This window comes from Sciurus vulgaris, assembly GCF_902686455.1.
Source record: "Sciurus vulgaris genome assembly, chromosome: 14".
Taxonomy (NCBI): domain Eukaryota; kingdom Metazoa; phylum Chordata; class Mammalia; order Rodentia; family Sciuridae; genus Sciurus; species Sciurus vulgaris.
The window spans coordinates 19,872,079-19,886,834 of NC_136475.1; the positions used below are offsets into that span (position 1 = coordinate 19,872,079).

At 39.0% G+C, this 14,756-nt stretch overlaps 1 protein-coding gene across 2 annotated transcripts in view; it reads left to right on the forward strand.

Moving 5' to 3' along the window:
- LIMS1 (LIM zinc finger domain containing 1) overlaps window positions 1-14,756 on the forward strand; it is a 149,571-nt gene that overhangs the window by 41,983 nt on the left and 92,832 nt on the right. The gene's annotated exons all lie outside the window — the stretch shown is intronic.

Below are 14,756 nucleotides of genomic sequence, written 5' to 3' on the forward strand. Positions count from 1 at the left end.
TTCCTCTATACTTGCCCCCCTCCCTAACCATAACTCTAACCCTAACACTAACCCTCCCCTCCCCCCATTATATGTCATCATCCACTTATTAGCGATATCATTCGTCCTTCGGCTTTTTGAGATTGGCTTATCTCATTTAGCATGATATTCTCCAATTTCATCCATTTGCCTGCAAATGCCATAATTTTATCATTCTTCATGGCAGAGTAATATTCCATTATATATATATATATGCCACAGTTTCTTTATCCATTCATCAACTGAAGGGCATCTAGGTTGGTTCCACAATCTGGCTATGGTGAATTGAGCAGCTATGAACATTGATGTGGCTGTATCTCTGTAGTATCCTGATTTTAAGGCCTTTGGGTGTAGGCCAAGGAGTGGGATAGCTGGGTCAAATGGTGGTTCTATTCCAAGTTTTCGAAGGAATCTCCACACTGCTTTCCAGAGTGGCTGCACTAATTTGCAGCCCCACCAGCAATGTATGAGTGTACCTTTCTCCCCACATCCTCGCCAACACCTGTTGTTGCTTGTATTCTTGATAATCGCCATTCTAATTGGGGTGAGATGGAATCTTAGGGTGGTTTTGATTTGCATTTCTCTTATTACTAGAGATGGTGAACATTTTTCCATATGTTTGTTGATTGCTTGTAGATCTTCTGTGAAGTGTCTATTCATTTCCTTAGCCCATTTGTCGATTGGGTTATTTGCATTCTTGGTGTAGAGTTTTTTGAGTTCTTTATAGATTCTGGAGATTAGTGCTCTATCTGAAGTATGATTGGCAAAGATATTCTCCCACTCTGTAGGCTCTTTCTTCGCATTGCTGATAGTTTCCTTTGCTGAGAGAAAGCTTTTTAGTTTGAATCTATCCCAGTGGTTGATTCTTGCTTTTATTTCTTGTGCTATGGGAGTCCTGTTAAGGAAGTCTGATCCTAGACCAACAAGGTGAAGATTTGGACCTACTTTTTCTTCTATAATCTGCAGGGTCTCTGGTCTGATTCCGAGGTCCTTGATCCATTTTGAGTTTAGTTTCGTGCATGGTGAGAGATATGGGTTTAGTTTCATTCTGTTGCATATGGATTTCCAATTCTCCCAGCACCATTTGTTGAAGAGGCTATCTTTTCTCCATTGCATATTTTTGGCCCCTTTGTCTAGTATGAGAAAATTGTATTTATTTGGGTTTGTGTCCATGTCCTCTGTTCTGTACCATTGATCTACCTTTCTATTTTGGTACCAATACCATGCCGTTTTTGTTACTATTGCTTTGTAGTAGAGTTGAAGATCTGGTATTGCAATACCCCCTGTTTCACTCTTCCTGCTAAGGATTGCTTTAGCTATTCTGGGTTTCTTATTCTTCCAGATGAATTTCATAATTGCTTGCTCTATTTCTGTAAGGTATGTCATTGGGATTTTAATTGGAATTGCATTGAATTTGTATAGCACTTTAGGTAGTATGGCCATTTTGACAATATTAATTCTTCCTATCCAAGAACATGGAAGATCTTTCCATCTTCTAAGGTGTTCTTTAATTTCTTTCTTTAGTGTTCTGTAGTTCTCATTGTAGAGGTCTTTCACCTCTTTTGTGAGATTGATTCCCAAGTATTTTATTTTTTTCGAGGCTATTGTGAATGGGATAGTTTTCCTAATTTCTCTTTCTGAAGATTCATCACTCATGTATAAAAATGCGTTGGATTTATGAGCATTGATCTTGTAACCTGCTACCTTACTGAATTCACTTATGAGTTCTAAGAGTTTTCTGGTGGAATTTCCAGGTTCCTCTAAATATATAATCATGTCATCAGCGAACAGGGATAGTTTGAGTTCTTTTCCAATTCGTATCCCTTTAATTTCTTTGGTTTGTCTAATTGCTCTGGCCAGAGTCTCAAGAACGATGTTGAATAGAAGTGGTGAAAGAGGGCATCCCTGCCTTGTTCCAGTTTTTAGGGAGAATGCTTTCAGTTTTTCACCATTTAGAATGATATTAGCCATGGGCTTAGCATAAATGGCCTTTACAATGTTAAGGAATGTTCCCACTATTCCTATTTTTTCTAGTGTTTTGAGCATGAAGGGGTGCTGTATTTTATCAAATGCTTTTTCTGCATCTATTGAAATAATCATGTGATTCTTGACTTTAAGTCTATTAATATGGTGAATTACGTTTATTGATTTCCTGATATTGAACCAACCTTGCATCCCTGGGATGAAACCCACTTGATCATGGTGCACTATCTTTTTAATATGTTTTTGTATGTGATTTGCTAAAATTTTGTTGAGAATTTTTGCGTCAATGTTCATTAAGGATATTGGTCTGAAATTTTCTTTCCTTGATGAGTCTCTGTCTGGTTTAGGTATCAGTGTGATATTGGCTTCATAGAATGAGTTTGGGAGGGTTCCCTCCTCTTCTATTTTATGGAATACTTTGAGAAGTATTGGAATGAGCTCTTCTTTAAAGGTTTTGTAGAACTCGGCTGAGAACCCATCTGGTCCCAGACTTTTCTTTGTTGGTAGGCTTTTGATGACTTCTTCTATTTCAGTACTTGAAATTGGTCTATTTAAATTGTGTATGTTCTCCTCGTTCAGTTTAGGCAATTCATATGTCTCTAGAAACTTGTTGATGTCTTCGAAATTTTCTATTTTGTGGGAGCATAGATTTTCAAAATAGCTTCTAATTATGTTTTGTATTTCAATCCTGTCTGTTGTGATATTTCCTTGTTCATTACGAATTTTAGTGATTTGGGTTTTCTCTCGTCTTCTCTTTGTTAGTGTGGCTAAAGGTTTATCAATTTTGTTTATTTTTTCGAAGAACCAACTATTTATTTTGTCAATTTTTTGTATTGTTTCTTTTGTTTCAATTTCATTGATTTCAGCTCTGAGTTTAACTATTTCCTGTCTTCTACTACTTTTGGTGTTGGTCTGTTCTTCTTTTTCTAGGGCTTTGAGCTGTAGTGTTAGGTCGTTTATTTGTTGATTTTTACTTCTTTTATTAAATGCGCTCCATGAAATAAATTTCCGTCTAAGTACTGCTTTCATAGTGTCCCAGAGATTTTGATATGATGTTTCTTTGTTCTCATTTACCTCTAAGAATTTTTAAATTTCCTTCCTAATATCTTCTGTTATCCATTCATCATATAATAGCATATTGTTTAATCTCCAGATGTTGGAATAGTTTCTGTGTTTTACTCTTTCATTTATTTCTAACTTCAATCCATTATGATCTGATAGAATACATGGTAGTGTCTCTACTTGTATTTGCTAACATTAGCTTTGTGGCATAATATATGGTCTATTTTAGAGAAGGATCCATGTGGTGCTGAGAAGAAAGTGTATTCGCTCTTGGTTGGATGGTATATTCTGTAAATGTCCATTAAGTCTAAATTATTGATTGTGTTATTGAGATCTATGGTTTCTTTGTTCAATTTTTGTCTGGAAGATCTGTCGAGTGGTGAGAGAGGCATGTTAAAATCACCTAGTATTATTGTGTTATGGTCTATTTGGTTTCTGAAATTGAGAAGGATTTGTTTGACATACATGGATGAGCCACTGTTTGGGGCATAGATGTTTATGATTGTTATATCTTGCTGATTTATGCTTCCCTTAAGCAGTATGAAATGACCTTCTTTATCCCTTCTGACTAACTTTGGCTTGAAGTCCACATTATCGGAAATGAGGATGGGTACTCCAGCTTTTTTGCTGAGTCCATGTGCATGGTATGTTTTCCCCCATCCTTTCACCTTTAGTCTATGGGTATCTTTTTCTATGAGGTGAGTCTCTTGCAGGCAACATATTGTTGGATCTTTCTTTTCAATCCAATCTGCCAGTCTATGTCTTTTGATTGATGAATTCAGGCCATTAACATTCAGGGTTATTATAGAGATATGATTTGGTTTCCCGGTCATTTGGTTCATTTTTTATTTATTTGTTTGACACAACTTGTTTCCTCCTTTATTTGACAATTCCTTTAGGATAATTCCTCCCTTTGCTGATTTGCTTCTTTGTTTTTCATCTCTTCCTCATGGAATATTTTGCTGAGAATGTTCTGTAACGCTGGCTTTCTTTTTGTAAATTCTTTTAGCTTTTGTTTATCTTGGAAGGATTTTATTTCATTGTCAAATTTGAAGGTAAGTTTTGCTGGGTATAAAATTCTTGGTTGGCATCCATTTTCTTTCAGGGCTTGAAAAATGTTGTTCCAGGCCCTTCTAGCTTTTAGGGTCTGGATTGAAAAATCTGCTGATATCCGTATTGGTTTCCCCCTGAATGTAATTTGGTTCTTTTCTCTTACAGCCTTTAAAATTCTGTCTTTATTTTGTATGTTAGGTACTTTCATTATAATGTGCCTTGGTGTGGTTCTGTTGTAATTTTGTGTATTTGGAGTCCTATAAGCCTCTTGAACTTGATTTTCCATTTCATTCTTCAGATTTGAGAAATTTTCAGATATTATTTCATTGAATAGATTGTTCATTTTCTTTGGTTTGTTTCTCTAGGCCTTCCTCAATCCCAATAATTCTTAAATTTGGCCTTTTCATGATATCCCATAGTTCTTGTAGATTCTGTTCATGATTTCTTACCATCTTCTCTGTTTGTTCAACTTTGTTTTCAAGGTTAAATATTTTGTCTTCAATGTCTGAGGTTCTGTCTTCCAGGTGTTCTATCCTACTGGATATGCTTTCTATGGAGTTCTTAATTTGGTTTATTGTTTCCTTCATTTCAAGGATTTCTGTTTGTTTTTTTTTTCAATATCTCTAACTCTTTATTGAAATGATCTTTTGCTTCCTGTATTTGCTCTTTTAACTGTCGATTGGTGTGATCATTCAATGCCTGCATTTGCTCTTTCATCTCATCATTCAGTGCGTGCATTTGCTCTTTCATCTCATCGTTTGCTTCTCTGATCATTTTAATTATGTACATTCTGAACTCCTTTTCTCTCATTTCTTCTGCCATGCTGTCATTGGGTTTTATTGATGTAACATCTAGATTTGTTTGGGGAATTTTCTTTCTTTGTTTTCTCATATTATTCAGGTATCAGTGGACTGCTGAGATATTGCAGATTTCCTCTATTGACTTACAATGTCCCTGAAGTTTTCTATATATATCCCCTCTTAGCCTTCAGTAGCCTGAAGTCTTGAAGGAAGTTGATAATGTGTTGCGCCACAAAGAAGCTGCCTCTCTAGGAGTGGTGGCCTTCAGGTGGGGTATATTCCCTGCTAGTGGGCAGAGGTGCCTCCACTTGTTGACCAGTGGTCATCCAAAGGGGACCTAGGCTGCGGGCTGAGGCAAGGCCTCTTTGGGCCTGAGTCTCTGGTTTTATCGTCCTTGTGGGGAAACCTCACCCGGCAGGGAAGACTCACCCGGTGGGGAGGTCTCTCTGGTCAGTTCCCTCCTAGAGGTTCCCCTCAATTTACAGCTACCGCCTGGGCTGGGCTGCCTTCCTCTGCAAAGTTGCCAGGGGCCCGGCCCTACCTCCTGGGCCTGGGAGCCTCACCCTTCGCAGATGAATCTCCTTAGGCTGCCCCTCCTCAGAGAATCTGCCCGCAGCCTGGAACCTTCGCTCCGCCCTAAGCGTGTCTCTGTGCGGCTCTTCCACCCAGAAGCCTCCTAGATCCTGGGACCCTGTTCTGCACCTAATTGCCTGGCTATGCGGCCCCTCCTCTGAGCAGCCACCTGGGGGCCCGTACAATCGCTCTGTGTCCCAGAGACCCGCCACACGCCTCTTCCTCCAGACAGCCACCCAGTATTCCGGTGCGGTCACTAGGAGTCCGAGGAACTCACTGGGTGCCTCCTCCTCCCACCAACCATCCGTAGCCCTGGGCAATCAATCACTCCGAGTCAAAATGACCCTCCCTGTTGCTCCTCCTCCTCCAGGTAACCCTCGGGGTGTTCAGGATCAGTCGCTCTGAGTGGCTCTGAATCCACGTGACCCTCTGCACGCCTCCTCTGGGCAGCCGCCTGGACATCTGGTGCGGCCACTCGAGACCAAGTGACCCACCACGCTCCTCCTCCAGGCAGCCTCCCTGTGTTCAGGAGCGGTCGCTTTAAGTCCAAACAACTCACCACTTGCCTTCTCCTCTGAGCAGCTGCCTGGAGCTCTAATGCAGTCACTGCGAGTCCAAATGACCTGCCGCGCTCCTCCTCCTCCTCCTCCTCCTCCTCCTCCTCCTCCTCCGGGCAGGCCCCGGTGTTCAGAAGTGGTCTGAGTCCAAACAGCTCACCGCGCCGCTTCTCCTCTGGCAACCGCCTGTAGCTCTGGTGTAGTCACTCCGAATCCAAGCGGCCGTGCTCCTCCTCCTCCTCCTCAGTGCAGGAGTGTTCAGAAGTGGTTGCTCTGAGTCCAAACAGCTCCCCTCGCTGCTCTTCCCCTGGGCAGCCGCCAGAGCCCCAGTGGTTGCTCCGAGTTCCAGCGCTGTGCTGAACAGCCTCCTCTCCGATGCTCCCAGTTGTCCAAGTTCACTGCTCCAGCGGGGGGAGGGGCGTCTCGCCGGCAGCTCTACTTCACAAAGTTCCCTGCGTTCAGGGACTACCGCCCCATCCTGGACGCCTCCCCAATGGGAGAGACTCACCCGGCTGCTTTGAGTTGGTCCCAAGTCTCTCAATATCTCCTCTTTTGACTCCTGAGTCCTGGAGCAACATGAAATGCAGCCACCCTCTAGGCCGCCATCTTGAAACCCCTGCCTGTAGTTTTCTTTTTGATGTACCCTCATCTGGTTTTGGTTATGATCTCTTTATTTTGGCTAGTTTGACTGAGAGTTTATCAATTTTTTTTTTTTATCTTTTTGAAGAACAAACTCTGTTGCATTGATCCTTCATTTTTTTTATTATTATTCTCATTTTTTTCCAACTTTATTCTCAATTATTTTCTGTCTTCTGGCTTTGGAATTAGTTTGTTGTAGATTGTTTACTTGAGATCGTTCCTTTTTTTCTTTATGCACTCAGTTCTATAAACTTTACTCTTGGTAGTGTCTCAGAGATTTTTATGTGCTACATCCCTGTTCTCATTTGTGTCAAAGATTTTTTAAAATTTTTCCCTGATTTCTTTTATGATCTAAGGGTTCATAAGTTCTTTATTCAGCTGGGCGCAGTGGCTCATACCTGTAACACCAGCAGCTCAGGAGGCTGAGGTAGGAGAATTGCAAGTTCAAAGCCAGCCTCAGCAACTTCTCAAGTTCCTTAAGCAACTCAGCTGAGACCCTGTCTCAAAATAAAATACAAAAAAGGCCTTGGAATGTGGCTCAGTGCTTTAGCACCCCTGAGTTTAATCCTTAATACGCCGCCCCCCCCCCGCCCCCCCGCAAATACTTCATTCAATCTCTGTGTCTTAAAATGTTTTCTGGTTTTCATCTTATTATTGATTTTTAATTTCATTCCATTTCTTTCATCTGAAAGAAATTACTTTTTTGTGTGTGTGCTAAAACTTGCTTTGTGTTCTAAAACATGGTCCATTGTGGAGAAGTTCCAAGTACATCTGAGAAGAAAATGAATTCTGTTGTTGATGGATGTTCTGTTAAGTCCATTTGATTAATAGTATTTTTTAGGTCTGAGGAGTCTTTTGTTTGTATCTGGATGCTCTATCTATTGGCAAGAGAGATACATTAAAATCACCCAGTATTATTGTATTAGAGTCTGAGGAATTATATTGAGTTGTGTTTGTTTTATGTAAGTAGATACACCAACATCTGGGGCATTAATATGTACAGTCCTTGTATTCTTTGTGTATAGTCACTTTACTAGCACAAAGTGACCTTTTTTGTCTCTTCTGAATAATTTTGGCTTGAGGTCTGCTTCATCAGATATGAGAGTAGCTATTTCTTCCTGCTTTTGATTTCCATATGCAGGGTGTATCTTTTTCCATCTTTTCATCTTCAGGCTATGAATGTCTTTGCCTGTAAGGTGGGTCTCTTGTTAACAACATATGATTGGGTCCTGTTTTTTAATTCTTTCTGCCAGTCTGTGTTTTTAAATTGGCGAGTTGAGACCATTTTCTAAATTCCAGTGTTATGGAGGGTTGATTATTAATTCCTGCCATTTTGATTCATTTCTCATTTTTTTTTCCAGACTAGTCTCTATTTTGCTTCTAGTGAGATTCATTTGCTGACTCTTAAGTTTGTTTTGCCTTTTATGTGCATGACATATTTCTGTGTTTTCTGTAGTGCTGGTTTATTAGTCATGAATTCTTTTAGTTTTTGCTTATCTTAGAAGGGTTTATTTTTTAAATCTAATCCTCAGATCTGAAGGATAATTTTTGCTGGATAAAGCAATCATTTATCTTTCACAGTTTGTTTTAAATTATTTTAAACCCTGGTTGGCAACTGTTGTCTTTCAAAGTTTGGTATTTATAATTCTAAGCCTTCATTTTAAAATCTGGGCCAAGAAATCAGTGGTTATTCATTTCCGTTCATCTCTTAATGTGACCTGCCATTTTTCTCTTCCTGCTTTTCAAATTCTATCCTTGTTCTGTGTATTAGACATTTTTTTAAAATTTATTTTTATTGTAAACAAATGGGGCACATGTTGTTTCTGTTTGTACAAGGAGTAACAGCATACCATTTGCGTAGTCATACATTTACATAGGGTAATGATGTTTGATTCATTCTGTTATTTTTTCCTCCCCCCCACCCCTCCCACCCCTCTTTTCCCTCTATACAGTCCCTCCTTCCTCCATTCTTGCCCCCCTCCCATCCCCCATTATGTGTCATCATCTGCTTATCAGTGAGATCATTCGCCTTTTGGATTTTTGAGATTGGCTTATCTCACTTAGCATGATATTCTCCAGTTTCATCCATTTGCCTGCAAATGCCATAGTTTTATTATTCTTTATAGCTGAGTAATATTCCATTGCATATATATACCACAGTTTCATTATCCATTCATCAATTGAAGGACGTTTGGTTCCACAGTCTGGCTATTGTGAATTGAGCAGCTATGAACATTGATGTGGCTGTGTCTCTGTAGTATGCTGATTTTAAGTCCTTTGGGTATAGGCCAAGGAGTGGGATAGCTGGGTCAAATGGTGGTTCCATTCCAAGTTTTCTAAGGAATCTCCACACTGCTTTCCAGAGTGACTGCACTAATTTGCATCCCCACCAGCAATGTATGAGTGTACCTTTTTCCCCACATCCTCGCCAACACCTATTGTTGCTTGTATTCTTGATAATCGCCATTCTAATTGGGGTGAGATGGAATCTTAGTGTAGTTTTGATTTGCATTTCTCTTATTACTAGAGATGGTGAACATTTTTTCATATGTTTGTTGATTGCTTGTAGATCTTCTGTGAAGCGTCTGTTCATTTCCTTAGCCCATTTGTTGATTGGGTTATTTGTATTCTTGGTGTAGAGTTTTTTGAGTTCTTTATATATTCTGGAAATTAGTGCTCTATCTGAAGTATGAGTGGCAAAGATATTTTCCCACTCTGTAGGCTCTTTCTTCGCATTGCTGATAGTTTCCTTTGCTGAGAGAAAGCTATTTAGTTTGAATCTATCCCAGTTGTTGATTCTTGCTTTTATTTCTTGTGCTATGGGAGTCCTGTTAAGGAAGTCTGATCCTGTATTAGACATTTTAAACATAATGTGTCTTGCAGAGGATCATTTTTTATCTGTCCATTTGGAGTTCTGAATGATCGTATATTTGAATTTCCATATCATTGTCAACATTTGGAAGTTTTTTTGATATTATTCTACTGAAAAGATTAAATACCCTTAGTTTATATATCACTGCCTTCTATGCCAAGAATCCTTATATTTTATCCCTTATTGTCTCAAATTCCCTGAATATTCTGGTCATAGTCTCTTATCTTTATTTTATTGCAGATTGAATATTCAAGATTATACACCATGTCTTGAGACTGGTAAATCTGTCTTCTGTGTAGTCTAATGTATTAGTGACATTTTCCATTTCCATTGAAATTTATTGATTCTTTTATTCCCAGAATATCTTTCTTTTTCACAGTATCTATCCCTTTATTTATTTACTTATTTATTTATTTATTTATTTATTTAGTGGTGCTGGAGATTGATCCCAGGGCCTTGTACATGTGAGGCAAGCACTGTACCAAGCACTCTATGTTACTGAGCTATGTCCCCAGCCCTCTGTCCCTTTATTGAAGTACTCTTTCACCTTCCATATTCTCTTAGTTCATTTTTTTACACTTCAGTATCTTAGAATTCAGTTGTTGATGGGGGGGTTACAGGCTTTTGGAAGCATTTTATTTCCTTGCTTTCTCATGTTTACTGCATTTCAGTGCTGAGATTTACCAATCTGCTGGAATGAGTCTCTCATTTTTGTCTAGAGAATTCTTTATTAGGCTGCTTTCACTGTTCTGTATATACCAAGCCAAGGAAATATCTCCATGACAGAGAGTTCAGTCAACCTGTTATCCGTGGTTTATTCAATCTCTTACGCCCTTTTAAGGGGAGCCAATGATCACCTGTAACTGCAGATACCTCTGCAACAGGGAGTCCAGATCTATTCCTGAGTCATGCTGGTTTGTTGTACTGTATTTAAATCTCCTTTCTGCTCAAGCTGCATATCTTCTGATCTAGAATAGAACTAATTTTTTTTTTTTTGATCAAGGATTGAAGCCAGAGTCACTTAACCACTGAGCCACATCCCCAGCCCTTTTTATTTATTATTTTGAAACAGGGTCTCACTCAGTTGCTTAAGGCCTCACCGAATTGCTCAGACTGGTTTTAAACTCTTCATCCTCCTAACTCAGCTTCCCTAGTTAGAGTAGAACTTCTGTCATGGGTTGATACCAGCTATGGGTCAACATTTTTTATTTTTAATTTTGTTTTGTTTTTTAGAGACAAGTTCTCACTGTGTTGTCCAGGCTGGTGTCAAACTCCTGGGCTTAAGTGAACCTGCTGCTGAAGCCTCCTGAGTAGCCAGGAGTACAGGGACAAGCCCCCACATCCAACTAATTTTTGAAGTGTCTTTTCTGGTTGAGTCTTACACTTCAACTAAAGTGAGGGGAGTGGGGAAAGGCAAGTGACGGACTGGAGATGTAGCTCAGTGGTAGAATGCTCACCCAGCATGCACTGAAAAAGGTGGGGGGCAAGAAAGAGTTCCTGGTTTCAGAGGTTAAAATCTAGTAGGGAGTAACAAAGTAAGTCCCAGGTTGACTGTGATTCATGGCAGCACATGGTAAATATCCTCAAGAGAGGTATAGAGTGATCAGGACTCAAAGGTCACGAGGAGAAGAAAAAGTGCTCTCCAACAGCAGCATGTGTCCCTCTGAACTCTGTACCCATTACTGTTACTGATTCGCATTTCCTGACACCATTGTTTGATCTGTACTTACCCAAGTTCTGTGAAAAAGGGTTTGAAACTCCCAAAATATAGTGTGATTTTTCAGTGCATAGAGCATATTGCTTTATCATGAGTGACCTTTCTTGTCTCCCCACTGAACTGGAAGTGCATTTTGAAAGCATTGAAATTGTGTCTTGGTGTTGTTCCCTAAGACCCAGCACAGTGCCTAGCACAGATGTGCAGTTCATGCTTATTCCTTTCTCTGAGAATTCCCTTTGCCTCTGCTGCTTCAAGAATGGACTCACTTCGGCAGCTTACTTGTTCAGATCTCTCTTGTTGCTTGGCTGCCCCACCCATAGCTCTTGGGGAACACCACTTCTGCTCTTTACGTGTACCTTGCAGTAAGTTACACAGGGGCAGGTTATGCCTTATTCATCTTTATGTGCCTTCTACCTGTAAGTTATAGTTACATATATTCATTGGGTAAATATTTGCTGAAGTGAAAATGAAAGGAAGTTTTCCAATTATACATATTTGTTTGCTACTCATCCCTCTATTTTTGGTACAGAATGGATGATAACTAAAGCAATCAATCCTTAGCAGAAAGAATGAAGCAGGTGGTATTACAATACCATACCTTCAACTATACTGCAGAGCAATAGTAACAAAAATGGGTTTTGTATCCTAAGAAATCTTTGCTTTACTGGGCCTTGATTTTTCTCCTACGTTTCTTCTGGAAAATTCTTTTGCTTTTTAAGAAATAAACCCTATGAGTTTAAAATTGGGGGGGGGGGGGGGAACCGGCATGGTACTGGCACCAAAATAGAGAGGTCAACCAATGGTACAGAATAGAAGACACAGAGACAAACCCACATAAAAATAGGTTATCTCATACTAGACAAAGGTTCCAAAAACATACAATGGAGAAAAGATAGACTCTTCAACAAATAGTGCTGAGAAAACTAGAAATCCATATGCTGCAAACTGAAACTAAACTCCTACCTCTCACCCTGCACAAAATTCAACTCAAAATGGATCAAGGATCTAGGAATTAGACCAGAGACCCTGCACCTAACAGAAGAAAAGTAGGTCCAAATCTTCATCATGTCGGCTTAGAATCAGACTTCCTTAACATGACTCCCAAAGCACAGAAATAAAAGCAGGAATCAACAGTTGGGATAGATTAAAATTAAAAACCTTTTTCTCAGCAAAGGAAACAATCAACAATGTGAAGAGAGAGCCTACAGAGTGGGAGAAAATCTTTGCCACACGCACTTCAGATAGAGCACTAATCTCCAGAATTTATAAAGAACTCAAAAAACTTTATACCAAGAATACAAATAACCCAGTCAATAAATGGGCTAAGGAAATGAGCAGACACTTCACAGATCTATAAGCAATCAACAAACACTTGAAAAAACTTTCAACATCTCTCATAATAAGAGAAATGCAAATCAAAACCACCCTAAGATTCCATCTCACTCCAGTTAGAATGCCTATTATGAAGAACACAAAGCAACAATAGGTGTTGGCAAGGATGTGGGGAAAAAGGCACACTCATACATTGCTGGTGGGGATGCAAATTGGTGCAGCCACTCTGGAAAGCAGTATGGATATTCCTCAGAAAGTTTGGAATGGACTTAGCATTTGACCCAGCCATCCCACTCCTTGGCCTACACCCAAACGACTTAAAATCAACCTACTATAGTGACACAACTACATCAATGTTTATAGCAACTCAGTTCACAATAGCTAAGCTGGGGAACCAACCAAGGTGCCCTTCAACTGATGAATGGATAAAGAAAATGTGGCACATATACACAGTGGAATATTGCTCAGCCCTAAAGAAGAATGAAGTTTTTGGCATTTGATGGTAAATGGATGGAACTGGAGAATATCGTGCTAAATGAAAAAAGCCAATCCCAAAAAACCAAAGACTAAATGTTTTTTCAGCTAAGTGGATGACGATACATAACATGGGGTTGAGGGAGGCAAGAATGGAGGAAGGATGAATTGTATAGAGGAAAATGAGGGGTGGGGACGGGATGGGAGGAAAGGAAAGATAATAGAATGAGACAATCATCATTACCCTATGTACATGTATGATTATGCAGATGGTGTGACTCTACATCATGTACAACCGGAGAAACAAAAGTTGTACCCCATTTATGTACAATGAATTAAAAAAAAAAGAAAAAGAATGGATAATAAGAGATTAATACTTCCATTTGTTCAAAGGTTAATTTGAATTAGCTAAATGTTTATTTACCAATTTTTACTCTTACTGCACACCAATTATTCTACATTATATTTTATTTTTTAAGTAAGAAAATGATGCTTCAAATGTTCTTAGATTTCTGGGAACCTGTAAAATATTTGGATTCAGCAGTTAAAAATGAAGATTCACTTTTACTGAGAAATAAAATCTTGCGTATCTGTTCTCTCCATTTACCAAGTGGCTGTTGAATGCCCTGAGATTGTACATTTTGATGCTGTAGTGAAGCATATAGTAAGATTGCTTATTAGTCATCAGTTATTTCAAATTATGACTCATTTAATCTTCCTTCTTAAACTTTTTTTTTTTTTTTTTTTGGCAGCACTATAATTGAATCCAGGGTTGCTCTATCACTGAGCTATACACTTAATCCTCTTTATTTTAACAGAGCTTACCCTTTTGCATTTGGATATGTACAAACCTATTTCATCTATAGTAATCTGTATGTCCAATTCTATTTTGATATTCTCTCTTTATATGCAAGCATTTTATTGAAATTATTTTAAAATGTTACACTTAACATACTTTGGTGGTGTCATAAGATTTTGACCATATAGAGTAAGGAATATGCATGTTTTCCTTTACCCCTGTTCTCTGAGATTCCTTTAGCCAAACAATGCCTTAGCCAAACTTCTAGAAGCATTTTAGCCATCATGAGAAATGTTTGTTTTAGTTCAAGAAATGTAAAAAAAAAGTTAATCTAGTTACCAAGGAAAACGATGATACCAGGATATCCTTTCTTTGTTTCCTCAAGAATAAATGTAGGGGGCTAGAGCTGTAGCATAGTGGTAAAGTGCTTGCTTTGCATGTGCAATGGCTTCAATCCTCAGCACCATATAAAAATAAATAAATAAAGATATTGTGTCCACCTACAACTAAAATATATATATATATATAAAATATATATATATATAAAGAATAAATGTAGACTGGGTGCAGGTGGCACATGCCTGTAACACCAACGGCTCTGGAGGCCGAGGCAGGAAGCACAAGTTCAAAGCCAGCCTCAGTAAAAGTGAGGCACTAAGCAACTCAGAGAGACACTATCTTTAAATAGAACACAGAATAGGGTTGGGGATGTGACTCTGTGGTCGAGTGTCCCTGCGTTCAATCCCTGGTAGCCCCCCACCAAAAAAAAAAAAAAAAAAAAAAAAAAAAAACAGAAGAAAAAGAAATGCAGCCAGGTATGGTAGCACACATCTTTAATACCAGTGACTTGAAAGGCTAAGGTGAGAGAATTATAAGT